At 37.3% G+C, this 14031-nt stretch overlaps 1 protein-coding gene across 11 annotated transcripts in view; it reads left to right on the top strand.

The window, feature by feature from the left end:
• The window catches only part of LOC103350560 (leukocyte surface antigen CD47), a 178415-nt gene that overhangs the window by 1062 nt on the left and 163322 nt on the right, over window positions 1–14031 (top strand). The gene's annotated exons all lie outside the window — the stretch shown is intronic.

Below are 14031 nucleotides of genomic sequence, written 5' to 3' on the forward strand. Positions count from 1 at the left end.
GTGGAATTTAGTTGTTAGGAGAGCGATTCCTTACAGAACAAGCCTCACTTGCTGAATCTCTCCCTGCCTCCTCCCTTGCCTTGCCTTTGGATCCATTTTAACTAATTAAGCCAATGCAATGCCATTTGGTTTGTGTCGCTCAATGGGAGCCTGTCCAGTGGGTGGGGCCACGCAGTCTTGGACTTCAGTTAAACCTGTTTTCTTTATAGAGTACCCAGCCCCGAGTATTCTTACAGCAACAACAAAATGGACTAATGTAGTCAAAAATTCTACTCCAACCCACCCCCAACTTTTGGAATCCATTTTGCTTTTTCCTAAATATATGCTTCATCTGTAAAAATTGAGGAAGGAATAGGAAATTTATGGCCCCGTATTACCTATCACGTTTTCAGTCTACCCAAAATAAACATTTTGTGAAATTTTTGGAAGGATCAGCATTGAGTTTGAGTACCAGTAACACAGGTTGTTAACTTTATTCTAGAATGCAGAATTAATTCACTTTAAACAGATTATGGGCTTCATTGTGCCCGTGAAAATTACTGTGCCAAATGCGGTCATTACTATTATACTCCACCAAAATAGAGTCGAATGGCTGGAGGAAAAGAAAGATTTTGGAAATGGCCTTCTGCACAAACAACTATCTTCTAAGGCCTATCTAACAGAACAGCCTGCAATAACTTAGTGACTGATGAGGGAAAAGCTAACTTGGACTTTAGGATTGGTTGTACTTACCAGCTTCAGCTACTCACCGATCAGTGTTCACCTGTACCACAGGTACTCAGGAAGACTGAGTACCAGTGTTTTCTTGTATAAGGCCTCATGTGATTTTTCTCTTTTTCCCAGTAAAATGCAAATCTTCTGTTCTTCCTCATATGTACCAGAAGCCACCCCAGCCTGTGCATTGGGTTGTAGTAATTTTTATTTCTGAATATTTATAAGACTTTCACCTTTATATGGCATACCGCTCAAAATGACCTATTGACTGCATTAGTTCCAAGATGCCCTCAAGTCTCTGCTTCCTGCTTTTCTCTTTCCTGGGCTCTCTTGACGTGTTAGAGATGGTAATAATCAGATCTCTGCTATCTAAGTGGTTGATGTTAGGCAGTAATTCTTGTCATCATCTTTAGTATTCTTGTTGCTACCATTGTAGCGAAAATAGTATGCAAATTGCTTTCAGATACCCGATGTATAATGAGAAAGCCTTCATATTGAACCAAAGTTGCAGTAAAATATCGCTAATTCAAATGTTGGCATCAAAATTAGTCTTAATAATAAAAAGTGTAAACCATGTGCTATTTTAAAAATGCATCTTATTTTCAAATGGATTAGAAATAGTGGAATGGCAGTTTTTGGCCCAGATATTCTTTCAGGCTTTTCTTTATAATTATGATCACATCTAATTACTGCTCATTTTCACCCAGTATTAGTGTGGTCATACCCCTACACACTCATAGCACTCAGAATTTAGAGTATTTTATCGTACTTAATATTAACCTAAAAAAAACCCACAAAAATCTAAAATACAGTGTTTTTGTATTATGCGTAGTGTCAAATATATAACAAAGTAATAGATAAAATAGATTTTTAATGTGTTTAATTTGTAGCTTTAAAAGGCCAAGTATGAGAAAAAAAAGCCAACAGTCTTAAAGGACAAGTAGTTAAAGTCCAAGGAATTTTAGAATGTAGACTCTAGAATAAGAAAGTCACAGATTTGTGTATTGATTTATAGTGAGTGTTAATTTTACTTTCAGGGTTTTTTTTTTATATAATGCAGTGATAATTGGGGACCATTTTTTTAACCACTACAGTTTCAGTGACCTTTGTGGTCAAAGAAGTTATCCCAAATACCTGTTTCATCCACTGTCAAATAATCCACACCCCACTGGAATAGGGTAGAGACACAGAGGGAGCTGTTGTCTTCCTTTCCTCTCCACCATCCCACATCCCTTATGTCCAAATATGTTTGTTTAAAAGTGCTTCAACAGTTTCAGTGATAATCACTTAGGAATATTTTAAAGATATATACTTTTTTGATATATACTTTTTAATGGTGACAGTGAAGTGAACTCTCTTTTTAATGGTTGAATGATTTTTCTTGGTGCAAAGTGAGTTTTTAAAATTATATGCGTGATTAAAGTTTTTCTAAAAATTGTCTAAATCTAGTAGTAATTTGGCTTCATTGAAAATGTTTTATTTTGTCCTAAATAAATATTACTTTCAAACCTATTGCCTTCTTAGTGAAATAAGTGCAGCTGGCAGTATGTTAACCCGTTGCGCTACAAGTGTGCCATTAGGACACTTGCTCTATGTTTTCACAGATGGCTTCTCTTTGCTACTATGTTTTTAATGGAGATTTGAAAGACCAAATTCTGTAGATGATCCCTGTTTGGTAAACATTGTAAATTCAAAGTAAACATTTGCCTTTCAGGTTTTTGCTTTCATAGCTTTTTATAAAACATAAAAATGTCTGTGTTTTTATAGCTTAATGTCTTAGCCTAGTATGAACTCTTGAGTTATCGTAAAGTTATTTTCACTTTGTGTTTTGGTGCAGACATTTCTTCTGTGATAAAAGAACAGGCATGTTAATATAGGATCAATCTGCTACTCTCCTGGTGGTTATAAAGCACAGAGCGCTCAGGGAAGCTGATTATGATGTACTAGACTAAGACAATAGAACCTGGATTCTTCCTCTTAGTGATACATGGTGTTGAAGCAGAAAATAGAAATCCTACCCTCCCCTCGCATCTGTCATTCTGGATCCATGGAGCAGTGGTGTAGGATTCACAATTTGGTCAGCCTCAAAATTTTGTATTGAGATTAGAATTAATGTGCATATTTGAATGTGTATCACATTCAGGTTAAAAGGCAAGGCAAAGGGTTTTGTGAATGCAGGGTCTGTCAGAATTGCCTCTTCCATTTCAAGCAAGTATGAATTCATCCTGTGCTCTAAGACTTTGCAAGGCCCTCTTGGACATATAGACAAAAGACAAATTTTTGATTGCATGCTTTTTTTTTTAAAAAAAAAAAGAAAAGATTTAATTATTTATTTGAAAGGCAAAGACACAGAGAGGGAGAGAGTCAGGGTCAGAGAGAGAAAAGTCTTCCATCCTCTGGGTCACTCCCCACATAGCTGCAGTAACTAGTGCTGGGCCAGACAGAAGGTTGGAGCCAGGAGCTTCATCCTGGTCTCCCACGCAGGTGCAAGGACCCAAACACCCGGGCCATCTTCTGCTACTTTCCCAGTGCATTAGCAGGGAGCTGTGTCAAAAGTGGAGCAGCGGGGACATGAACCTGCACCAGTATGGGATGCCAGCACTGCAGGACACAGCTTTACCCACTGTGCCACAGCACCAGCCCTCAGTATGCCTCTTAATCACTTAAAATGTAGTTTCTGAAGAGTAGGGAGTTTATTTTTATCTATCTGTGAGAAAAATATATTTTGAAGTGTTTGATAAGGGTCATAATTTTGAACTTTATTGGTTTAAGCTGCCCTGCCCCTTGTAATTCTGCGTCAACCACTTCCATTCTTATTTATTTATTTAATTATTTTTTGACAGGCAGAGTTAGACAATGAGAGAGAAAGAGACAGAGAGAAAGGTCGTCTTCCTTTTACGTCGATTCACCCCCCAAATGGCAGCTATGGCCAGTGCACTGTGCCGATCTGAAGCCAGGAGCCAGGTGCTTCCTCCTGGTCTCCCATGCAGGTGCAGGGCCCAAGCACTTGGGCCATCCTCCACTGCCTTCCCAGGCCACAGCAGAGAGCTGGACTGGAAGAGGAGCAACCGGGACAGAATCCGGCACCCCAACTGGGACTAGAACCTGGGGTGCTGGTGCCACAGGCGGAGGATTAGCCTAGTGAGCCGCGGCGCTGGCCATCCACTTCCATTCTTATAAGGCCTTTTCAAAGTCCAGTTCAAAGATTACTTTGAGTAAGAATTAAATCTCTTGTACACACCACTTTACCCCAGACTTCTATTACAATATCCAGGGAAGAGATATCTGACTACTAGATCCTCCTTTTTGTATTGAATTCAGTTCAGGTTTAGACACCAACTCTTCATGCCAGGGCCTAGTTCTGAGGACAGAAAACTGCTAGGATTCATTTCTGGCAGGCGTCTTTCATCTTGAGCTTTGCTTCATTTACTTTAGTGGCTGCTGGGGCTTCTTGTCCCTTTCCTGATCATCCGTCATGAGTAGATGACTAGCTCACTACTCTGTTGTTAAAAGTATGCACGTGGTTTGGACTTCTTGGCTTCTATTTCATCATGACTAAACTAATCTGTGATATTGTAGATAAGGATCCTCCAATCCTCCTTTCTCACCTAGTCTCAGAAAAAATTATTTCTGAAAAAGGGCACTTTTTGTCTATTGCTGTTTCACTTGCATCGTTTTGGAGTTTCTTGGACTCTAGAACTTTGCTTTGCCATTGACTCCCTCCCCTGAGCTTGCAGGTATGTTCAGGTTTTGCCCCATATTAAAATCCAAAAATCCAAGCAGAGACAAATTCTTTCCTTTGTCTCTGTCTCCACAATCTTAGTTGTTGCCTTTTCCCCTGTTTCATACATTATGGGATTTATTGAAACGGAATCATTGCCACTTCTTTTTCCTCTCTTATTAACTTCCCAAGTCAATCTGCTTCTGATCCCCCTGGACCAGGAGTGGGGAATCTTTTTCTCTGCAAAGGACCATTCAGATATTTATAATATTACTTGCAGGCCATAGGAAATTATCAACTTAAAAATTAGCCTGCTACAGATTTATTGAATTTCAAGTCACATTTGTGATTGCTTTGGCAAGACCAGACCAAATGGTTCTGTGAGCCTCATACAGCCCATTGTCTGGGCAGTCCCCACCCCTGCATTAGACCATTGACATCGCTGCAGATAAAAAAGCTAATTATTTAATTTCCAACAAAAAGGCTATCTTCATTTATTCCACTTAGCATCTATTTTGTCTGTGCTAAGATCTCCTTTAGTGTCTGCAATAATGTACTCTATTGCCTCTGCTGTTTTTCTTACTTGTTTCCCTTTGATGATTTGCTCCATAAATATTGGTGTTCTCTATGATTTCATCCTTTGCTACCTGCTCTGTTTGCTTTATAAGCACTCTCTGAGCAATCAGATTTATGCTTACAATTTGAATTAGCAGCTTTATTCTTGGAAACTCTGAAATCTTTATAGCTCTGGCTTTTCTAATTTAATCCAGATTCTTCCCAGGATCTCTTGGATATCTTTATTTCATTATAGCACAGGTACTAAAACTTACTCTATTCCATATTGAAAGAAATTCTCTCCAGATCTTCAACTGTCTTTTCCCTATAATCAATGTACAACTTAACTTGTTATATACATAATACTTTGGTTAACAAATTTAATTTCCCCCTCTTCATCTTCCTCATCTCCCACACCTGACTATAGTTAATTTTACATCCTTGATTTTTATTATCATTGTGGGCCTTCTCACCAGTTGTCATTTACGTGGACTGCTGCAGCAGACTGTTTAATGGGCCTTTCTTTTCTTCTTTCCCGCCCTCAATCCATCTTTTTTTTTTTTTTTTACTGCTATCTGTGTTTTTTTTTTTTTAATGAAAAAAAATCTGAATTACTTGCTATTGCTTATCAAGTCTAAACTTCTTAGTATGACATTCAAAGAAGGCTTTATAATTTTTCTTAACCTTCTTTCCAATATCATTTCCAAATGAACTCACCTGAATAATTTCCTGATTTCAGTTGCTTTTTTCCTCTTGTGCATGTTGCTTTACCTAGAAAGCCCTTTCTTTTTCATATCATTCCTAGTCATCCTTCAAGAACCAGTTTAAACATGCATGTGATTTTTTTTAAAGATGTATTTATTTATTTGAAAGTCAGAGTTACACACAGAGAGAAGGAGAGGCAGAGAGAGAGAGATCTTCCATCCGCTGGTTCACTCCCCAGATGGCTGCAATGGCCGGAGCTGTGCCAATCTGAAGCCAGGAGCCAGGAGCTTCCTCCTGGTCTCCCACGTGGGTGCAGGGACCTGACAACTAGGGTCATCTTCTACTGCTTTCCCAGACCATACCAGAGAGCAGGATTAGAAGTGGTACAGCAGGGTTTCGAACTGGTGCCCACATGGGATGCGGGCACTGCAGGTGGTGGCTTTACCACTAAGTCACAGCACCAGCCTTAAACATGCATATGATTTTCAAGAAATTTCTGTGCTGGCATACAATTGTCTTGGGATTTTCAATGTTTAAAATACGCAACTGCATGATTTTCTAATCTACAGAAGTGAGAAATAGTGGAGGATTCTTTTGAAATGGGTAAGAAGAGTTAATTCTCTCCTGTATTATTTTTAGATTTGTATTTTTTTATTCTGTAAGTTCATAAAGAATATGTTGAATCCATTTTTAGAGCCTTGGTAAGATCCTTAAGATACCAAATGCAGACGTTGTGGTACTTTCTGAGACTAATAGATCAATAGATCGTTCAAGTGAAACAGGAATTATATTTAGCAGGCATAGAGATAACACATGGTAAGTGACAATAGGGACAATTAGGGAAGGAAATACACAGTTGAGTGGTATTAGGGAAGGGGAACAAGTTTGGCTATCTTGATTGCTAGCAGGAAGCATAAAAGTTAGAAAACTGGCTGCCACTTACTGAGTGTGCTTATGTAAGGTGCTACAATAAAAACTTCATAATCATTATCACATTAAATCTTAACAAAGTGTCTGTGTGGTATATACTATCACTGTTCACATTTTATAGATGACAGAACTGAGGTCTAGATATAAAGTAATTTTCTTAAAATTATACAACTATGAAGTGCTTGAGCTATGTGTTGAACCAGGGTTTGACTATAAAGTGTGTGCTCTTAACTACTGCATACTCCACTGACTGAATGAAGGGTATAAAGCCCCTTTAGACTTGGGAATCAGCATATGTGCTAAAGCACAGAGATGAGTGTGTATTTCTTTACTCATGGAATTGAAAGAATTTCTTTATAGCTAGAGCTTAGTTTGGAAAAGAAGAAGTGCAAGAGGTGGGGTCTGGAACAGATCTTGAAGTATCTAATTTTTATTTCCTACTAATGCACTTAGTATTTAAAATGGAAATGTTGAAGGTGATGTATATTAGGGAAGAAAGTATATATTTGCATTTAGGACAGGTATTTTGGGAATTGTGGTAAATGTATTGGGTCTGAGATGGGGCAGTGTTGAAGATAGAGGCAGTTTAACTGAGAAGGTGTGGGAAAAGTTCTAGTGGGAAATAGATGAGTGTATAATTAATACATTAAACAGACACTGGATTTAAGAATATTAGTTGGATTTAGCCAATTAATGAATTCTCCATTGCTAAGAGGAGGGAGGAATCTAGCATGGTTCCTAAATTCAGGCCCAGTTAACTATTACATAATAGAATACGTTAGCGAGATGAGAATTTGGGTGCAGGGTGAGGAGAGAGTAGGTAGGTTTTTAGACATGTTGACTTTGAACTAACTGTCGTATATGCAAGTGGAAATTCACAGTCCACAGATCGACAGAAAAGCGTGAGACCTGGTTCAGTAACAGAAAAAGTGTGCAGGTAGTTAAAACCTTGAGACTGAGAACACCAGGCAAGGACATGCTGACTGTGAAGTCCTTAGAAACACAAACATTTAGTGTGAGTCAAAAGATTTCAACACAGAAAGGGAGCAAGACAATAGTTGAGTAAGGTACTCTGTTGATCCTCTATCACAAAGACACCAATTTGAAAGGCTGTTCATGCACAGGTCAACTTCACCATAGCTAAGAAAGCCAGGTGAGAGATCACAGGGCCTGGTTTTAAAACATAATAATAAAAGATAAATAGAGGAAGGCAGGAAAAATATTTCACTATCACTTCCTTCCCTAACTATGTAATCTAATGGAGTGAGGAGAAAGATGCCTCCTTGGGAGATAGAGTACAAGCTTTAAACTTGAAACCCACTCTTAGGACGGCTATGATGAAATTTTAGAGCTGACAGAGTCGTATAATATCTGTCCCCAAGCCAGTACCTGCAGGCTAAACCCTTGAACCTTGCTTGGCTAGGCAGCCAAGGTACTACTTCTGCCACCTCTCTCCCAACCTCCATCAGACAACGGAGGAAAAACTGCAGGTGCTGGGAAGTAAAACAGATTTATTCTGAAGCCCAGTGCTGGACATGATGTGAGTCCATCCTCTAGGTAAGTCCAGTGGTCTCTATCCCCTTGCCAGTGCTCACAGATGCAGGTTCATCAGGTGGAGACTTGAACTCAGTGGGATGGACTCATTATGGTTGTATCACCACTAGACTCTAGCAGGCTTTTTTTTATGCATTGACAAGACAATGCAGGACCTTGTAATTGCAAGATTTGGAGGCAACCCACTTTGAAGTCAGTCTGGAAAGCCAATGGACTGCCTTCATTACCCCTCACCTATAGGCAAAGAGCAAGGAGCAAGACTCCAGCCATTCAGAAGTAGTAAACCAAAATGAGAAAAACCATTACTGGATAGATATTAATGGTCCCTGTTCCTAGGCCAATGCCTTTAGTTAAGCCTCTGTTCCTGTCCCAATTTCAAGTAGAGACTTGTGATTTCAGTCAATTGGATTTATATTCTAGCTGGCATCATCTGTGATTGGTTGCAACAGCCTTGGGTTTCAAGGCCACCTCAGCGGCAGGCAACCCACAGCAAATTGAGACATGGCTCTGCCTTGTGTTGTGCTAATCTTGGTGTGAGTTCTGGGTGTGACTTAGCATTGTGTCATAAGTGGCCACAGGACTGCAAACTCCATTCCTCCTCAAACCCCAAGTAGTACAATATGGAGAGAATAATTATCTTCTTGGGGGAAGAAAAGATTGGTGGATGCTGAGACATTGCATTTAAAACCTGGTGCTAGCACTATGAGCAACCATGTGCACCTGTCTAACAGGGCCAGTGCTACCATGATCTTAGTCATGTTCCTACCAATGCAGGTACCAAAGTGACCTCTCTAGAACTCTCAGATGACTCTCAAAACCTCAGCCACAGTGGAATGGGGAAAGGGAACTTTATGACTCCAGGCCCTGGCTCATGAGCCAGTACTGAGACCCACACACCACTGCTGGAACTGAGATAAATAAGCTAGGACCCCACTCCACTGTCATTAGTTGCTGTGGAAGAAGGTATAGGGAGGCTATACTACATCCAACTGAAACTAAAGGCAATATAGATTACCAAACCAGTACCTGAAGACATATCATGAAAAAGCCTTTTTACTAAGAAAGCCACTCACTAAAAATGGTGGAAACAACTGTTCTGCCAGATACACAAATATCTTTGTAGGGATACATGAATATTAAAAAACAAGACAATAGGTGTCCCCAAAGGAACAAAAGAGTGCCTTAGAAACAGACTCCAAAGAAAAGGAAATTAATGAAAGGCCTGATAAAGAATTCAGAAGAATGCTAAGACTCTCAAAGAGAAACAAAATACAAACAGGCAGATGAATGAAGTCTGAAAAACAGTGCATTTTATGAATGAGACATTCAGCTAAGAGAATCTTGGCAAAGAACTGAACAAATCTTGGAAGTAAAAAACTCAAGTCAAATATAAAAAAAAAGCAATAATGAAAAGCCTTAAGAACAGACGAGATTACACAGAGAAAAATATCTAAAGACAGGCCTTTTGAAATATCTCAAATCTCATCTCCCCACCACCACCACCACCAGAAGGAAAAACACAAGTACAAAAGAATGAAGACAGCTTTTTAAACCTTTTGGACACCATTAAACAATTATTTGAGTTCTGGTGACTCTTGAGGACAAAGGGAGAGGTAAAAGCATAAAGACCTATCTAATGAAATAAAAATTTTACCAAACTAGAGAAAGAATTGTACATCCAAGTACAGGAGGCTCATTGGATCCTTAATAGATTTGAACAGAAAAAAGATCCCACCATGATACATCATACCTAAAACCTAAAAATACAGTATGGGGAGAAAATTCTACAATCTGCATGAGAAAATCATCAAGTGGCATTTAAGGAGACTCCCATTAGACTAACAGGCTTTTCAGTAGAAGACATTACAGGCCAGGAGGGAATGGAATGATATGGCTCAGATTCTTAAAAACTTCCAACCAAAAATACTATACTCAGCAAAGCTGTACTTTCAAAGACAAGCAAAATCTGAAGGAGTTCATCACTGGAAGGCTTTGCAAAAAAAAAAAAAAAAAAAAAAAAAAAAGCCTAAGAGATTCTTACACATAGAAACAAAAGATGAGACTACCAAAAACCCACTATAAAAACAAAGTATATATAATGAAAGATAATTGAAAAAAAAAACTAAGTCATTAGTTTCCATTAATAAATTTGAATGTAAATACACTTAATTCCCAACTAAAAGTTAGACTAAATGGAGAGGAATGGATACAAGAAGCTTCTTCCCCCAGTAAAGAAACTTACAGAAAATGGAGGAATGGAAAAAGATATTTCATGAAAACAGAAATCCAAAGTAAGAATAGCTATACTTAGACAAAACAGACTATAATACCAAAACTATAGAGAAAAAGAAAGTCACTATACAATGAACCAGGGGTCAGTTCAACAAGAAGATATGATGATGTAAATTTATATGTACCTGATATGAGGGCACTCAGTTTTATAAAATTTTGTCGCCTTATGTCAAAAGAGAAAAATCAAGAACAAATAAATTCTAAATTATACAGTTGCACAGAAACTGAACAGTATACTTCTGAATGACCATTGGATCACAGAAGAAATCAAATGGAAAATAAAACATTTGTTTAATTTTTTGAAATATTTGTTTTGAGACAAACCCAGGTGGAAAAAAAATATTCCAAACATCTGTGACATAGCAAAAGTATACAAAAAAAGTCTATAGCAGTAAATGTCTATGTCAAAAAATTGAAATATATCATATAACTTAGCAGTTCATCTCAAGGACCTAAAATAACAGTAAACCAAAGCCACACTTGGTAGAAGGGAAGAAATTATGAAGATCAGAGCATAAAGAAAAGAAAGACACTTTATATAAAAAAGATCAATGAAATGGAGTTTTTATGAAAAGCTACGCAAAATCATGAAAGCTTTGGCTAGAGTAAGGAAAAAGACTCAAAATCAGAGATGAAATATGAGATATTACAGTTGATTGATATGACATAAATACAAGAGGTCATTAGGGACTATTATGGATAATTGTATGCAAACAATTTGGCAAACCTAGAAAAAAAATTTCTGAATACATGAACAATAGAGATGTAGAAACCATAGAAGATAATAATGACATTGAATTGGTGATAGAAAATCTTGCAATGAACTGCCCAGAACCAGTTGACTTTACTGTGTGCTCTATCAAAACTTAAGGAGGAACTAACACCAATTCTCAGATTATTCCAAGGAATTGAAAGGAAAGGAATTCTTCTAAACTCATCCTATGGGACTAGTCTTGTCTTGATTAGGGACCAGACAAGGATAAAGCTAAAGTATGGACCAGTGTCCCTGCTGAACTTAGATGCAAAAAGTTTCTTTTTTTTTTCTTTTTTTTTTTTTTTATTTGACAGAGTTAGATAGGGAGAGAGACAGAGAGAAAGGTCTTCCTTTCATTGGTTCACCCCACCAAATGGCTGCTACTGCTGGAGCTACACCTATCCAAAGCCAGGAGCCAGGTACTTCTTCCTGGTCTCCCATGCGGGTGCAGGTGCCCAAGCACTTGGGCCATCCTCCACTGCCCTCCTGGGCCACAGCAGAGAGCTGGACTGGAAAAGGAGCAACCAGGACTAGAACCTGGCACCCATATGGGATGCCGGCACCGCAGGTGGAGGATTAACCAAGTGAGCCATGGCGCCGGCCACCAGATGCAAAAATTTTCAACAAAATGGTATCAAGTGGAATAAAATAACATCCAAAAATGGGATTTATTCCATGGCTGCAGGGATGGGTCAAGTTATGCAAATCAGTACTATATCATATCTGCTGGATGAAGGATAAAAATCAGATGTAGAAAAAGCATTTACTAAAACTCAATATCCATTCATGATAAAAACAGTTAAAAAATTAGACATAGTAGGAATATACTTCAACTTAATAATGGGTTTATATGACAAATCCTCAGCCAATGTCATATGGAATCAGGAAAAGCTAAAACCATTTCCTCTAAGATCTGGTGCAGTCTTTTTCCATAAATGGATTTTAGTTCACAACAAGGTGTTATACATTGTATAAAAGACAGGAAGAGAGGAGCTGGTAAGCTCCAAATAAAAAGAAAAGCACATGGAAAGACCAGTTGCCTGATGTGATTTGTTATGCTGTGTATATGTGTAGACATATTGCATTGTACCACATGAAAATATACAAATATAACATATTTATAAGTTGGAGAGCCTCTGAAAGTAATCTGCATTAGTTTCATGCACATTTTAGAATCTTTATGTTTTACTGTTGAAAGTTTGACTACAATTTGTCATGGTGATGATCTTTTCTGGTGATGTTTATTAGGAATTCTGGGCTTCCTGTGCTTGAATGTCCCCCCCCCCCCCTTTTTTTTTCCAAATTAGGGAAGTTTTTTGTTCTTATTTCACTGAATAAGCCTTCTTTCTTTCCACATCTTCAGGAACTCCTAAGTTCCTGTATGTTGAGTTTTATGATAGTACTCAGTAGCAATGAGAAGCATATTCATGCCATAGCTGCAGAAGTTTCTTGTGATATTAAGATTTTTGAAGAGAAATCAAACTGAAATATTAGAATTAAGAATTCAATGTATCAAATAGAAAATACACTGGAAAGCTTTAATGACACACTTTGTGACTCAGAAGTAAGAATATCTGAGCTAGAAGACAAATCTTTGGAAATATCTCAGTCCAAAAAAAAAAAGAAATTAGAAAAATTAAAAACAATGTTCAAGAGGTATGGGATACTTCCCATGTTAGTTATTAGTTCAGGCTGTATTTCAATTAGGGTTTATCAAGGAAAATTTTGGATTTTACTTCATGATGTTTCTTCTACTTAAATTGTAGCTACAAAATATTTTTATTACCATAATAATGTGTAGTTTATGCTTTCTGTATTCCCTAGAAGTTTCATTTTCTAAACATAAGGAATAGTGGTATACTTGGCAATCACTGCTAATTTTCCTAGAGCCTTCTTGAAGAAGTTTGATGGGAAAATTGAAGTGTTCACTTTTGTCATAGAGCACTGTGTCCATACAGAGTTAGTAACAGTTATGACCTTGTGTTATACAAAATATTTAACATGCCTCATACGAGAATTGTGAGCTTCTATAAGATAATTCCTACATTCTTCCCTCTTTGTATCCACATATCCTATCCCAATATTTCATGTCAAGTCATTCTCAATAAATGTTTGTGTTTTAAAATTTCTGAGCTTGATTTTTGTATTTTGATTACTTGCAACTGCTCTGCAACTTTGTAGCTTTTTTTAGAAATGTGTTCTGAGATTTGGGTTGGTGGCTGTGTCCATACCAGTTGTAAAGTCCTTTTGCTGTTCCCATTAAAATAGTTTTTCCATGTTATTTACTAGTTTATCTGTAATTCCGGTGTCATTCTGGCATCTATTTATCTACTTATATATGATTTATACTGCTATAAGTATATCTTATTTATTCAGAAATTTCATATTCATTAATTATCTGTTTCCTTTATTTGAATGCTGCTTCACTTTTCTGTTTTCATCAGAGGTCAATAAGCATAAGAGAAAAACTCCAAATAAGACAATTTTATGATTTAATAGATTTTCATACATGTTAAAAGCTGGAAAAATATTTTTGGAATGCCCATATTAATTATTAGTGTAAAACCTTCAAATTATGTTTTAGCATAGTAAATTTTACTTTAAATTTTACTTGACCATGTTTTTCTACCTAAATTGCTTTAGCTATATAATATTTCTATTACAGTTAATCATATAGTGCAATTAGTACTTTCTGTATTCTCTGGAAAATTCATTTTCTAAACCTAACTTAAGAAATTATGGAATGTTTTTCAACCACTTCTATTTTACCTAGAGCATTCTTGGAAAATTTGATAGGAAAATCAAG

This window comes from Oryctolagus cuniculus, chromosome 4, assembly GCF_964237555.1.
Source record: "Oryctolagus cuniculus chromosome 4, mOryCun1.1, whole genome shotgun sequence".
Classification (NCBI taxonomy): Eukaryota; Metazoa; Chordata; class Mammalia; order Lagomorpha; family Leporidae; genus Oryctolagus; species Oryctolagus cuniculus.